We start from the raw sequence: 15,218 nt of genomic DNA, 5'->3' as shown, positions 1-15,218 counted from the left end.
TTTAAATAGTAAATTTTAAAAATTTAATTATTAAAACTTTAAAATTTATAATTTAAAAATATAAATACAAAATTTTAAAAATTTAATTATTAAAACTTTAAATTATAAAATTTAAATATTTAAATACTAAATTTTAAAAATTTTATTATTAAAGCTTAAAATTTTAAAATTTATAAATTTAAATTCTAACTTTTAAAAATTTAATTATTAAAACTTTAAATTTTAAAATTTAAAAATTTAAATACTAAATTTTAAAAATTTAATTATTAAAACTTTAAATTTTAGAATTTAAAAATTTAAATTTAAAAATTTAATAATTTAAATACTAAATTTTAAAAATTTAATTACTAAATCTTTAAATTTTAAAAGTTGAAAATTTAAATACTAAATTTTAAAATTTAAAAATTTAAATTTCAAAATTTAAAAATTTAAATACTAAATTTTAAATATATAATTATTAAAGCTTTAAATTTTAAAATTTAAAAATTTAAATACTAAATTTTAAAAATTTAATTATTAAAACTTTAAATTTTAAAATTTAAATATTTAAATACTTAATTCTAAAAATTTAATTATTAAAGCTATAAATTTTAAAATTTATAAATTTAAATACTAAATTCTAAAAATTTAATTATTAAAACTTTAACTTTTAAAATTTAAAAATTTAAATACTAAATTTTAAAAATTTAAATATTAAAACTTTAAATTTTAAAATTTAAAAATTTAAATACTAAATTTTAAAAATTTAATTATTAAAACTTTAAATTTTAAAATTTAGATATTTAAATACTAAATTTTAAAAATTTTATTAAAGCATAAAATTTTAAAATTTATAAATTTAAATTCTAACTTTTAAAAATTTAATTATTAAAACTTTAAATTTTAAAATTTAAATATTTAAATACAAAATTCTAAAAATTTAATTTTATAGCTTTAAATTTTAAAATTTTAAATTTAAATACTAAATTTTAAAATTTAAAAATTTAAATTTCAAATTTTAAAAATTTAATTACTAAATTTTAAAAATTTAATTATTAAAACTTTAAATTTTAAAATTTAAAAATTTAAAATACTAAATTTTAAATATTTAATTATTAAAGCTTTAAATTTTAAAATTTAAAAATTTAAATACTAAATTTTAAAAATTTAATTATTAAAACTTTAAATTTTAAAATTTAAATTTTTAAATACTAAATTCTAAAAATTTAATTATAAAAGCTTTAAATTTTAAAATTTATAAATTTAAATACTAAATTTTAAAAATTTAATTACTAAACCTTTAAATTTTAAAAGTTAAAAATTTAAATACTAAATTTTAAAATTTAAAAATTTAAATTTCAAAATTTAAAAATTAAATACTAAATTTTAAAAATTTAAAAATTTTAATACTAAATTTTAAAAATTTAATTATTAAACCTTTAAATTTTAAAATTTAAATATTTAAATACAAAATTCTAAAAATTTAATTTTATAGCTTTAAATTTTAAAATTTTAAATTTAAATACTAAATTTTAAAAATTTAATTATTAAAACTTCAAAATTAAAACTTTAAAAATTTAAATACTATATTTAAAAAATTTATTTATTAAAATTTTAAATTTTAAAATTTAAAAATTTAAATACTAAATTTTAAAAATTTAATTATTAAAATTTTAAATTTTAAAATTTAAAAATTTAAATACTAAATTTTACAAATTTAATTATTGAAATTTTAAATTTTAAAATTTAAATATTTAAATACTAAATTTTAAAAATTTAATTATTAAAGCTATAAATTTTAAAATTTATAAATTTAAATACTAAATTTTAAAAATTTAATTATTAAAACTTTAAATTTTAAAATTTAAAAATTTAAATACTAAATTTTAAAAATTTAAATATTAAAACTTTAAATTTTAAATTTTAAATATTTAAATACTAAATTCAAAAAATTTAATTATTAAAGCTTTAAATTTTAAAATTTATAAATTTAAATTTCAAAATTTAAATATTTAAATACTAAATTTTAAAAATTTAAAAATTTAAATACTAAATTTTAAAAATTTAAAAATTTAAACACTAAATTTTAAAAATTTAATTATTAAACCTTTAAATTTTAAAATTTAAATATTTAAATACTAAATTCTAAAAATTTAATTTTAATGCTTTAAATTTTAAAATTTAAAAATTTAAAAATTTAAATACTAAATTTTTAAAATTTATTTATTAAAATTTTAAATTTTAAAATTTAAAAATTTAAATACTAAATTTTAAAAATTTAATTATTAAAACTTCAAAATTAAAACTTTAAAAATTTAAATACTATATTTTAAAAATTTATTTATTAAAATTTTAAATTTTAAAATTTAAAAATTTAAATACTAAATTTTAAAAATTTTATTATTAAAACTTTAAATTTTAAAATTTAAATAGTTAAATACTAAATTCTAAAAATTTAATTATTAAAGCTTTAAATTTTAAAATTTATAAATTTAAATAGTAAATTTTAAAAATTTAATTATTAAAACTTTAAAATTAAAACTTTAAAAATTTAAATAATATATTTTAAAAATTTATTTATTAAAATTTTAAAATTTAAAAATTTAAATACTAAATTTTAAAATTTTAATTATTAAAACTATAAATTATAAAATTTAAATATTTAAATACTAAATTCTAAAAATTTAATTATTAAAGCTTTAAATTTTAAAATTTATAAATTTAAATAGTAAATTTTAAAAATTTAATTATTAAAACTTTAAAATTAAAACTTTAAAAATTTAAATAATATATTTTAAAAATTTATTTATTAAAATTTTAAAATTTAAAAATTTAAATACTAAATTTTAAAAATTTAATTATTAAAACTTTAGATTTTAAAATTTAAATATTTAAATACTAAATTCTAAAAATTTAATTATTTAAGCTTTAAATTTTAAAATTTATAAATTTAAATAGTAAATTTTAAAAATTTAATTATTAAAACTTTAAAATTAAAACTTTAAAAATTTAAATAATATATTTTAAAAATTTATTTATTAAAATTTTAAAATTTAAAAATTTAAATACTAAATTTTAAAAATTTTATTATTAAAACTTTAAATTTTAAAATTTAAAAATTTAAAATACTAAATTTTAAAAATTTAATTATTAAAGCTTTAAATTTTAAAATTTAAAAATTTAAATACTAAATTTTAAAAATTTAATTATTAAAACTTTAAATTTTAAAATTTAAATTTTTAAATACTAAATTCTAAAAATTTAATTATAAAAGCTTTAAATTTTAAAATTTATAAATTTAAATACTAAATTTTAAAAATTTATTTACTAAACCTTTAAATTTTAAAAGTTAAAAATTTAAATACTAAATTTTAAAATTTAAAAATTTAAATTTCAAATTTTAAAAATTTAATTACTAAATTTTAAAAATTTAATTATTAAAACTTTAAATTTTAAAATTTAAAAATTTAAAATACTAAATTTTAAATATTTAATTATTAAAGCTTTAAATTTTAAAATTTAAAAATTTAAATACTAAATTTTAAAAATTTAATTATTAAAAATTTAAATTTTAAAATTTAAATTTTTAAATACTAAATTCTAAAAATTTAATTATAAAAGCTTTAAATTTTAAAATTTATAAATTTAAATACTAAATTTTAAAAATTTAATTATTAAAACTTCAAAATTAAAACTTTAAAAATTTAAATACTATATTTTAAAAATTTATTTATTAAAATTTTAAATTTTAAAATTTAAAAATTTAAATACTAAATTTTAAAAATTTAATTATTAATATTTTAAATTTTAAAATTTAAAAATTTAAATACTAAATTTTACAAATTTAATTATTGAAATTTTAAATTTTAAAATTTAAATATTTAAATACTAAATTTTAAAAATTTAATTATTAAAGCTATAAATTTTAAAATTTATAAATTTAAATACTAAATTTTAAAAATTTAATTATTAAAACTTTAAATTTTAAAATTTAAAAATTTAAATACTAAATTTTAAAAATTTAATTATTAAAACTTTAAATTTTAAATTTTAAATATTTAAATACTAAATTCAAAAAATTTAATTATTAAAGCTTTAAATTTTAAAATTTATAAATTTAAATTTCAAAATTTAAAAATTTAAATACTAAATTTTAAAAATTTAAAAATTTAAATACTAAATTTTAAAAATTTAATTATTAAACCTTTAAATTTTAAAATTTAAATATTTAAATACTATATTCTAAAAATTTAATTTTAATGCTTTAAATTTTAAAATTTAAAAATTTAAATACTAAATTTTAAAAATTTATTTATTAAAATTTTAAATTTTAAAATTTAAAAATTTAAATACTAAATTTTAAAAATTTAATTATTAAAACTTTAAATTTTAAAATTTAAATATTTAAATATTTAATTTTAAAATTTATAAATTTATAAATTTAAATACTAAATTTTAAAAATTTAATTATTAAAACTTCAAAATTAAAACTTTAAAAATTTAAATACTATATTTTAAAAATTTATTTATTAAAATTTTAAATTTCAAAATTTAAAAATTTAAATACTAAATTTTAAAAATTTAATTATTAAAACTTTAAATTTTAAAATTTAAATATTTAAATACAAAATTTTAAACATTTAATTATTAAAGCTTTAAATTTTAAAATTTATAAATTTAAATACTAGATTTTAAAAATTTAATTATTAAAACTTTAACTTTTATAATTTAAAAATTGAAATACTAAATTTTAAAAATTTAAATATTAAAACTTTAAATTTTAAAATTTAAAAATTTAAATACTAAATTTTAAAAATTTAATTACTAAATCTTTAAATTTTAAAAGTTGAAAATTTGAATACTAAATTTTAAAATTTAAAAATTTAAATTTCAAAATTTAAAAATTTAAATACTAAATTTTAAAAATTTAAAAATTTAAATACTAAATTTTAAAAATTTAATTATTAAAACTTTAAATTTTAAAAATTTAAAAATTTAATTACTCAATTTTAAAAATTTAATTATTAAAACTTTAAATTTAAAAATTTAAATACTAAATTTTAAAAATTTAATTATTAAAACTTTAAATTTTAAAATTTAAAAATTTAAATACTAAATTCAAAAAATTTAATTATTAAAGCTTTAAATTTTAAAATTTATAAATTTAAATTTCAAAATTTAAAAATTTAAATACTAAATTTTAAAAATTTAAAAATTTAAATACTAAATTTTAAAAATTTAATTATTAAACCTTTAAATTTTAAAATTTAAATATTTAAATACTAAATTCTAAAAATTTAATTTTAATGCTTTAAATTTTAAAATTTAAAAATTTAAATACTAAATTTTAAAAATTTAATTATTAAAACTTTAAATTTTAAAATTTAAATATTTAAATATTTAATTTTAAAATTTATAAATTTATAAATTTAAATATTAAATTTTAAAAATTTAATTATTAAAACTTCAAAATTAAAACTTTAAAAATTTAAATACTATATTTTAAAAATTTATTTATTAAAACTTTAAATTTTAAAATTTAAAAATTTAAATACTAAATTTTAAAAATTTAATTATTAAAACTTTAAATTTTAAAATTTAGATATTTAAATACTAAATTTTAAAAATTTTATTAAAGCATAAAATTTTAAAATTTATAAATTTAAATTCTAACTTTTAAAAATTTAATTATTAAAACTTTAAATTTTAAAATTTAAAAATTTAAAATACTAAATTTTAAAAATTTAATTATAAAAGCTTTAAATTTTAAAATTTATAAATTTAAATACCAAATTTTAAAAATTTAATTACTAAACCTTTAAATTTTAAAGGTTAAAAATTTAAAATACTAAATTTTAAAATTTAAAAATTTAAATTTCAAATTTTAAAAATTTAATTACTAAATTTTAAAAATTTAATTATTAAAACTTTAAATTTTAAAATTTAAAAATTTAAAATACTAAATTTTAAAAATTTAATTATTAAAGCTTTAAATTTTAAAATTTAAAAATTTAAATACTAAATTTTAAAAATTTAGTTATTAAAACTTTAAATTTTAAAATTTAAAGTTTTAAATACTAAATTCTAAAAATTTAAAAATTTAAATACTAAATTTTAAAAATTTAATTATTAAACCTTTAAATTTTAAAATTTAAATATTTAAATACTAAATTCTAAAAATTTAATTTTAAAGTTTTAAATTTTAAAATTTTAAATTTAAATACTAAATATTAAAAATTTAATTATTAAAGCTATAAATTTTAAAATTTATAAATTTAAATACTAAATTTTAAAAATTTAATTATTAAAGCTATAAATTTTAAAATTTATAAATTTAAATACTAAATTTTAAAAATTTAATTATTAAAACTTTAAATTTTAAAATTTAAAAATTTAAATTCTAAATTTTAAAAATTTAATTATTAAAACTTTAAATTTTAAATTTTAAATATTTAAATACTAAATTCTAAAAATTTAATTTTAATGCTTTAAATTTTAAAATTTAAAAATTTAAATACTAAATTTTAAAAATTTATTTATTAAAATTTTAAATTTTAAAATTTAAAAATTTAAATACTAAATTTTAAAAATTTAATTATTAAAACTTTAAATTTTAAAATTTAAATATTTTAATATTTAATTTTAAAATTTATAAATTTATAAATTTAAATACTAAATTTTAAAAATTTAATTATTAAAACTTCAAAATTAAAACTTTAAAAATTTAAATACTATATTTTAAAAATTAATTTATTAAAATTTTAAATTTTAAAATTTAAAAATTTAAATACTAAATTTTAAAAATTTAATTATTAAAATTTTAAATTTTAAAATTTAAAAATTTAAATACTAAATTTTACAAATTTAATTATTGAAATTTTAAATTTTAAAATTTAAATATTTAAATACTAAATTTTAAAAATTTAATTATTAAAGCTATAAATTTTAAAATTTATAAATTTAAATACTAAATTTTAAAAATTTAATTATTAAAACTTTAAATTTTAAAATTTAAAAATTTAAATACTAAATTTTAAAAATTTAAATATTAAAACTTTAAATTTTAAATTTTAAATATTTAAATACTAAATTCAAAAAATTTAATTATTAAAGCTTTAAATTTTAAAATTTATAAATTTAAATTTCAAAATTTAAAAATTTAAATACTAAATTTTAAAAATTTAAAAATTTAAATACTAAATTTTAAAAATTTATATATTTAAACACTAAATTTTAAAAATTTAATTATTAAACCTTTAAATTTTAAAATTTAAATATTTAAATACTAAATTCTAAAAATTTAATTTTAATGCTTTAAATTTTAAAATTTAAAAATTTAAAAATTTAAATACCAAATTTTAAAAATTTATTTATTAAAATTTTAAATTTTAAAATTTAAAAATTTAAATACTAAATTTTAAAAATTTAATTATTAAAACTTTAAATTTTAAAATTTAAATATTTAAATATTTAATTTTAAAATTTATAAATTTATAAATTTAAATACTAAATTTTAAAAATTTAATTATTAAAACTTCAAAATTAAAACTTTAAAAATTTAAATACTATATTTTAAAAATTTATTTATTAAAATTTTAAATTTTAAAATTTAAAAATTTAAATACTAAATTTTAAAAATTTAATTATTAAAACTTTAAATTTTAAAATTTAAATAGTTAAATACTAAATTCCAAAAATTTAATTATTAAAGCTTTAAATTTTAAAATTTATAAATTTAAATAGTAAATTTTAAAAATTTAATTATTAAAACTTTAAAATTAAAACTTTAAAAATTTAAATAATATATTTTAAAAATTTATTTATTAAAATTTTAAAATTTAAAAATTTAAATACTAAATTTTAAAAATTTAATTATTAAAACTATAAATTATAAAATTTAAATATTTAAATACTAAATTCTAAAAATTTAATTATTAAAGCTTTAAATTTTAAAATTTATAAATTTAAATAGTAAATTTTAAAAATTTAATTATTAAAACTTTAAAATTAAAACTTTAAAAATTTAAATAATATATTTTAAAAATTTATTTATTAAAATTTTAAAATTTAAAAATTTAAATACTAAATTTTAAAAATTTAATTATTAAAACTATAAATTATAAAATTTAAATATTTAAATACTAAATTCTAAAAATTTAATTATTAAAACTTTAAATTTTAAAATTTATAAATTTAAATAGTAAATTTTAAAAATTTAATTATTAAAACTTTAAAATTAAAACTTTAAAAATTTAAATAATATATTTTAAAAATTTATTTATTAAAATTTTAAAATTTAAAAATTTAAATACTAAATTTTAAAAATTTTATTATTAAAACTTTAAATTTTAAAATTTAAAAATTTAAAATACTAAATTTTAAAAATTTAATTATTAAAGCTTTAAATTTTAAAATTTAAAAATTTAAATACTAAATTTTAAAAATTTAATTATTAAAACTTTAAATTTTAAAATTTAAATTTTTAAATACTAAATTCTAAAAATTTAATTATAAAAGCTTTAAATTTTAAAATTTATAAATTTAAATACTAAATTTTAAAAATTTATTTACTAAACCTTTAAATTTTAAAAGTTAAAAATTTAAATACTAAATTTTAAAATTTAAAAATTTAAATTTCAAATTTTAAAAATTTAATTACTAAATTTTAAAAATTTAATTATTAAAACTTTAAATTTTAAAAATTAAAAATTTAAAATACTAAATTTTAAATATTTAATTATTAAAGCTTTAAATTTTAAAATTTATAAATTTAAATAGTAAATTTTAAAAATTTAATTATTAAAACTTTAAAATTAAAACTTTAAAAATTTAAATAATATATTTTAAAAATTTATTTATTAAAATTTTAAAATTTGTAAATTTAAATACTAAATTTTAAAAATTTAATTACTAACCCTTTAAATTTTAAAAGTTAAAAATTTAAATACTAAATTTTAAAATTTAAAAATTTAAATTTCAAAATTTAAAAATTTAAATACTAAATTTTAAAAATTTAGTTATTAAACCTTTAAATTTTAAAATTTAAATATTTAAATACTAAATTCTAAAAATTCAATTTTATAGCTTTAAATTTTAAAATTTTAAATTTAAATACTAAATTTTAAAAATTTAATTATTAAAACTTCAAAATTAAAACTTTAAAAATTTAAATACTATATTTTAAAAATTTATTTATTAAAATTTTAAATTTTAAAATTTAAAAATTTAAATACTAAATTTTAAAAATTTAATTATTAAAACTTTAAATTTTAAAATTTAAATATTTAAATATTTAATTTTAAAATTTATAAATTTATAAATTTAAATACTAAATTTTAAAAATTTAATTATTAAAACTTCAAAATTAAAACTTTAAAAATTTAAATACTATATTTTAAAAATTTATTTATTAAAATTTTAAATTTTAAAATTTAAAAATTTAAATACTAAATTTTAAAAATTTAATTATTAAAACTTTAAATTTTAAAATTTAAATATTTAAATACAAAATTTTAAACATTTAATTATTAAAGCTTTAAATTTTAAAATTTAAAAATTTAAATACTAAATTTTAAAAATTTAAATATTAAAACTTTAAATTTTAAAATTTAAAAATTTAAATACTAAATTTTAAAAATTTAATTACTAAATCTTTAAATTTTAAAAGTTGAAAATTTGAATACTAAATTTTAAAATTTAAAAATTTAAATTTCAAAATTTAAAAATTTAAATAGTAAATTTTAAAAATTTAAAAATTTGAATACTAAATTTTAAAAATTTAATTATTAAAACTTTAAATTTTAAAAATTTAAAAATTTAATTACTCAATTTTAAAAATTTAATTATTAAAACTTTAAATTTAAAAATTTAAATACTAAATTTTAAAAATTTAATTATTAAAACTTTAAATTTTAAAATTTAAAAATTTAAATACTAAATTCAAAAAATTTAATTATTAAAGCTTTAAATTTTAAAATTTATAAATTTAAATTTCAAAATTTAAAAATTTAAATACTAAATTTTAAAAATTTAAAAATTTAAATACTAAATTTTAAAAATTTAATTATTAAACCTTTAAATTTTAAAATTTAAATATTTAAATACTAAATTCTAAAAATTTAATTTTAATGCTTTAAATTTTAAAATTTAAAAATTTAAATACTAAATTTTAAAAATTTAATTATTAAAACTTTAAATTTTAAAATTTAAATATTTAAATATTTAATTTTAAAATTTATAAATTTATAAATTTAAATATTAAATTTTAAAAATTTAATTATTAAAACTTCAAAATTAAAACTTTAAAAATTTAAATACTATATTTTAAAAATTTATTTATTAAAATTTTAAATTTTAAAATTTAAAAATTTAAATACTAAATTTTAAAAATTTAATTATTAAAACTTTAAATTTTAAAAATTTAAAAATTTAAATACTCAATTTTAAAAATTTAATTATTAAAACTTTAAATTTAAAAATTTAAATAATAAATTTTAAAAATTTAATTATTAAAACTTTAAATTTTAAAATTTAAAAATTTAAATACTAAATTCAAAAAATTTAATTATTAAAGCTTTAAATTTTAAAATTTATAAATTTAAATTTCAAAATTTAAAAATTTAAATACTAAATTTTAAAAATTTAAAAATTTAAATACTAAATTTTAAAAATTTAATTATTAAACCTTTAAATTTTAAAATTTAAATATTTAAATACTAAATTCTAAAAATTTAATTTTAATGCTTTAAATTTTAAAATTTAAAAATTTAAATACTAAATTTTAAAAATTTAATTATTAAAACTTTAAATTTTAAAATTTAAATATTTAAATATTTAATTTTAAAATTTATAAATTTATAAATTTAAATATTAAATTTTAAAAATTTAATTATTAAAACTTCAAAATTAAAACTTTAAAAATTTAAATACTATATTTTAAAAATTTATTTATTAAAATTTTAAATTTTAAAATTTAAAAATTTAAATACTAAATTTTAAAAATTTAATATTAAAACTTTAAATTTTAAAATTTGGATATTTAAATACTAAATTTTAAAAATTTTATTAAAGCATAAAATTTTAAAATTTATAAATTTAAATTCTAACTTTTAAAAATTTAATTATTAAAACTTTAAATTTTAAAATTTAAAAATTTAAAATACTAAATTTTAAAAATTTAATTATTAAATCTTTAAATTTTAAAATTTAAATATTTAAATACAAAATTTTAAACATTTAATTATTAAAGCTTTAAATTTTAAAATTTAAAAATTTAAATACTAAATTTTAAAAATTTAAATATTAAAACTTTAAATTTTAAAATTTAAAAATTTAAATACTAAATTTTAAAAATTTAATTACTAAATCTTTAAATTTTAAAAGTTGAAAATTTGAATACTAAATTTTAAAATTTAAAAATTTAAATTTCAAAATTTAAAAATTTAAATAGTAAATTTTAAAAATTTAAAAATTTGAATACTAAATTTTAAAAATTTAATTATTAAAACTTTAAATTTTAAAAATTTAAAAATTTAATTACTCAATTTTAAAAATTTAATTATTAAAACTTTAAATTTAAAAATTTAAATACTAAATTTTAAAAATTTAATTATTAAAACTTTAAATTTTAAAATTTAAAAATTTAAATACTAAATTCAAAAAATTTAATTATTAAAGCTTTAAATTTTAAAATTTATAAATTTAAATTTCAAAATTTAAAAATTTAAATACTAAATTTTAAAAATTTAAAAATTTAAATACTAAATTTTAAAAATTTAATTATTAAACCTTTAAATTTTAAAATTTAAATATTTAAATACTAAATTCTAAAAATTTAATTTTAATGCTTTAAATTTTAAAATTTAAAAATTTAAATACTAAATTTTAAAAATTTAATTATTAAAACTTTAAATTTTAAAATTTAAATATTTAAATATTTAATTTTAAAATTTATAAATTTATAAATTTAAATATTAAATTTTAAAAATTTAATTATTAAAACTTCAAAATTAAAACTTTAAAAATTTAAATACTATATTTTAAAAATTTATTTATTAAAATTTTAAATTTTAAAATTTAAAAATTTAAATACTAAATTTTAAAAATTTAATTATTAAAACTTTAAATTTTAAAATTTAGATATTTAAATACTAAATTTTAAAAATTTTATTAAAGCATAAAATTTTAAAATTTATAAATTTAAATTCTAACTTTTAAAAATTTAATTATTAAAACTTTAAATTTTAAAATTTAAAAATTTAAAATACTAAATTTTAAAAATTTAATTATTAAAGCTTTAAATTTTAAAATTTAAAAATTTAAATACTAAATTTTAAAAATTTAATTATTAAAACTTTAAATTTTAAAATTTAAATTTTTAAATACTAGATTCTAAAAATTTAATTATAAAAGCTTTAAATTTTAAAATTTATAAATTTAAATACCAAATTTTAAAAATTTAATTACTAAACCTTTAAATTTTAAAAGTTAAAAATTTAAATACTAAATTTTAAAATTTAAAAATTTAAATTTCAAATTTTAAAAATTTAATTACTAAATTTTAAAAATTTAATTATTAAAACTTTAAATTTTAAAATTTAAAAATTTAAAATACTAAATTTTAAAAATTTAATTATTAAAGCTTTAAATTTTAAAATTTAAAAATTTAAATACTAAATTTTAAAAATTTAGTTATTAAAACTTTAAATTTTAAAATTTAAATTTTTAAATACTAAATTCTAAAAATTTAATTATAAAAGCTTTAAATTTTAAAATTTATAAATTTAAATACTAAATTTTAAAAATTTAATTACTAAACCTTTAAATTTTAAAAGTTAAAAATTTAAATACTAAATTTTAAAATTTAAAAATTTAAATTTCAAATTTTAAAAATTTAATTAATAAATTTTAAAAATTTAATTATTAAAACTTTAAATTATAAAATTTAAATATTTAAATACTAAATTTTAAAAATTTTATTATTAAAGCTTAAAATTTTAAAATTTATAAATTTAAATTCTAACTTTTAAAAATTTAATTATTAAAACTTTAAATTTTAAAATTCAAAAATTTAAATACTAAATTTTAAAAATTTAATTATTAAAACTTTAAATTTTAGAATTTAAAAATTTACATTTTACAATTTAAAAATTTAAGTACTAAATTTTAAAAATTTAATTACTAAACCATTAAATTTTAAAAGTTAAAAATTTAAATACTAAATTTTAAAATTTAAAAATTTAAATTTCAAAATTTAAAAATTTAAATACTAAATTTTAAAAATTTAAAAATTTAAATACTAAATTTTAAAAATTTAATTATTAAACCTTTAAATTTTAAAATTTAAATATTTAAATACTAAATTCTAAAAATTTAATTTTAAAGTTTTAAATTTTAAAATTTTAAATTTAAATACTAAATATTAAAAATTTAATTATTAAAGCTATAAATTTTAAAATTTATAAATTTAAATACTAAATTTTAAAAATTTAATTATTAAAGCTATAAATTTTAAAATTTATAAATTTAAATACTAAATTTTAAAAATTTAATTATTAAAACTTTAAATTTTAAAATTTAAAAATTTAAATACTAAATTTTAAAAATTTAATTATTAAAACTTTAAATTTTAAATTTTAAATATTTAAATACTAAATTCTAAAAATTTAATTTTAATGCTTTAAATTTTAAAATTTAAAAATTTAAATACTAAATTTTAAAAATTTAATTATTAAAACTTTAAATTTTAAAATTTAAATATTTAAATACTAAATTCTAAAAATTTAATTATTAAAGCTATAAATTTTAAAATTTATAAATTTAAATACTAAATTCTAAAAATTTAATTATTAAAACTTTAAATTTTAAAATTTAAAAATTTAAATACTAAATTTTAAAAATTTAATTATTAAAACTTTAAATTTTAAAATTTAAATATTTAAATATTTAATTTTAAAATTTATAAATTTATAAATTTAAATACTAAATTTTAAAAATTTAATTATTAAAACTTCAAAATTAAAACTTTAAAAATTTAAATACTATATTTTAAAAATTTATTTTTTAAAATTTTAAATTTTAAAATTTAAAAATTTAAATACTAAATTTTAAAAATTTAATTATTAAAACTTTAAATTTTAAAATTTAAATATTTAAATACAAAATTTTAAACATTTAATTATTAAAGCTTTAAATTTTAAAATTTATAAATTTAAATACTAACTTTTAAAAATTTAATTATTAAAACTTTAAATTTTAAAATTTAAAAATCTAAATACTAAATTTTAAAAATTTAATTATTAAAACTTTAAATTTTAAAATTTAAATATTTAAATACTAAATTCTAAAAATTTAATTATTAAAGCTATAAATTTTAAAATTTATAAATTTAAATACTAAATTCTAAAAATTTAATTATTAAAAATTTAAATTTTAAAATTTAAAAATTTAAATACTAAATTTTAAAAATTTAAATATTAAAACTTTAAATTTTAAAATTTAAAAATTTAAATACTAAATTTTAAAAATTTAATTATTAAAACTTTAAATTTTAAAATTTAAATATTTAAATACTAAATTTTAAAAATTTTATTAAAGCTTAAAATTTTAAAATTTATAAATTTAAATACTAACTTTTAAAAATTTAATTATTAAAACTTTAAATTTTAAAATTTAAAAATTTAAATACTAAATTTTAAAAATTTAATTATTAAAACTTTAAATTTTAAAATTTAAATATTTAAATACAAAATTTTAAACATTTAATTATTAAAGCTTTAAATTTTAAAATTTATAAATTTAAATACTAAATTCTAAAAATTTAATTATTAAAACTTTAAATTTTAAAATTTAAAAATTTAAATACTAAATTTTAAAAATTTAATTATTAAAGCTTTAAATTTTAAAATTTAAAAATTTAGATACTAAATTTTAAAAATTTAATTATTAAAATTTTAAATTTTAAAACTTAAATTATTAAATACTAAATTCTAAAAATTTAATTACTAAACCTTTAAATTTTAAAAGTTAAAAATTTAAATACTAAATTTTAAAATTTAAAAATTTAAATTTCAAAATTTAAAAATTTAATTACTAAATTTTAAAAATTTAATTATTAAAACTTTAATTTATAAAATTTAAATATTTAAATACTAAATTTTAAAAATATTATTATTAAAGCTTAAAATTTTAAAATTTATAAATTTAAATTCTAACTTTTAAAAATTTAATTATTAAAACTT

This window comes from Aethina tumida, chromosome 1 (genome assembly GCF_024364675.1).
Source record: "Aethina tumida isolate Nest 87 chromosome 1, icAetTumi1.1, whole genome shotgun sequence".
Classification (NCBI taxonomy): domain Eukaryota; kingdom Metazoa; phylum Arthropoda; class Insecta; order Coleoptera; family Nitidulidae; genus Aethina; species Aethina tumida.
Note: the sequence above shows the minus strand (reverse complement) of the source record.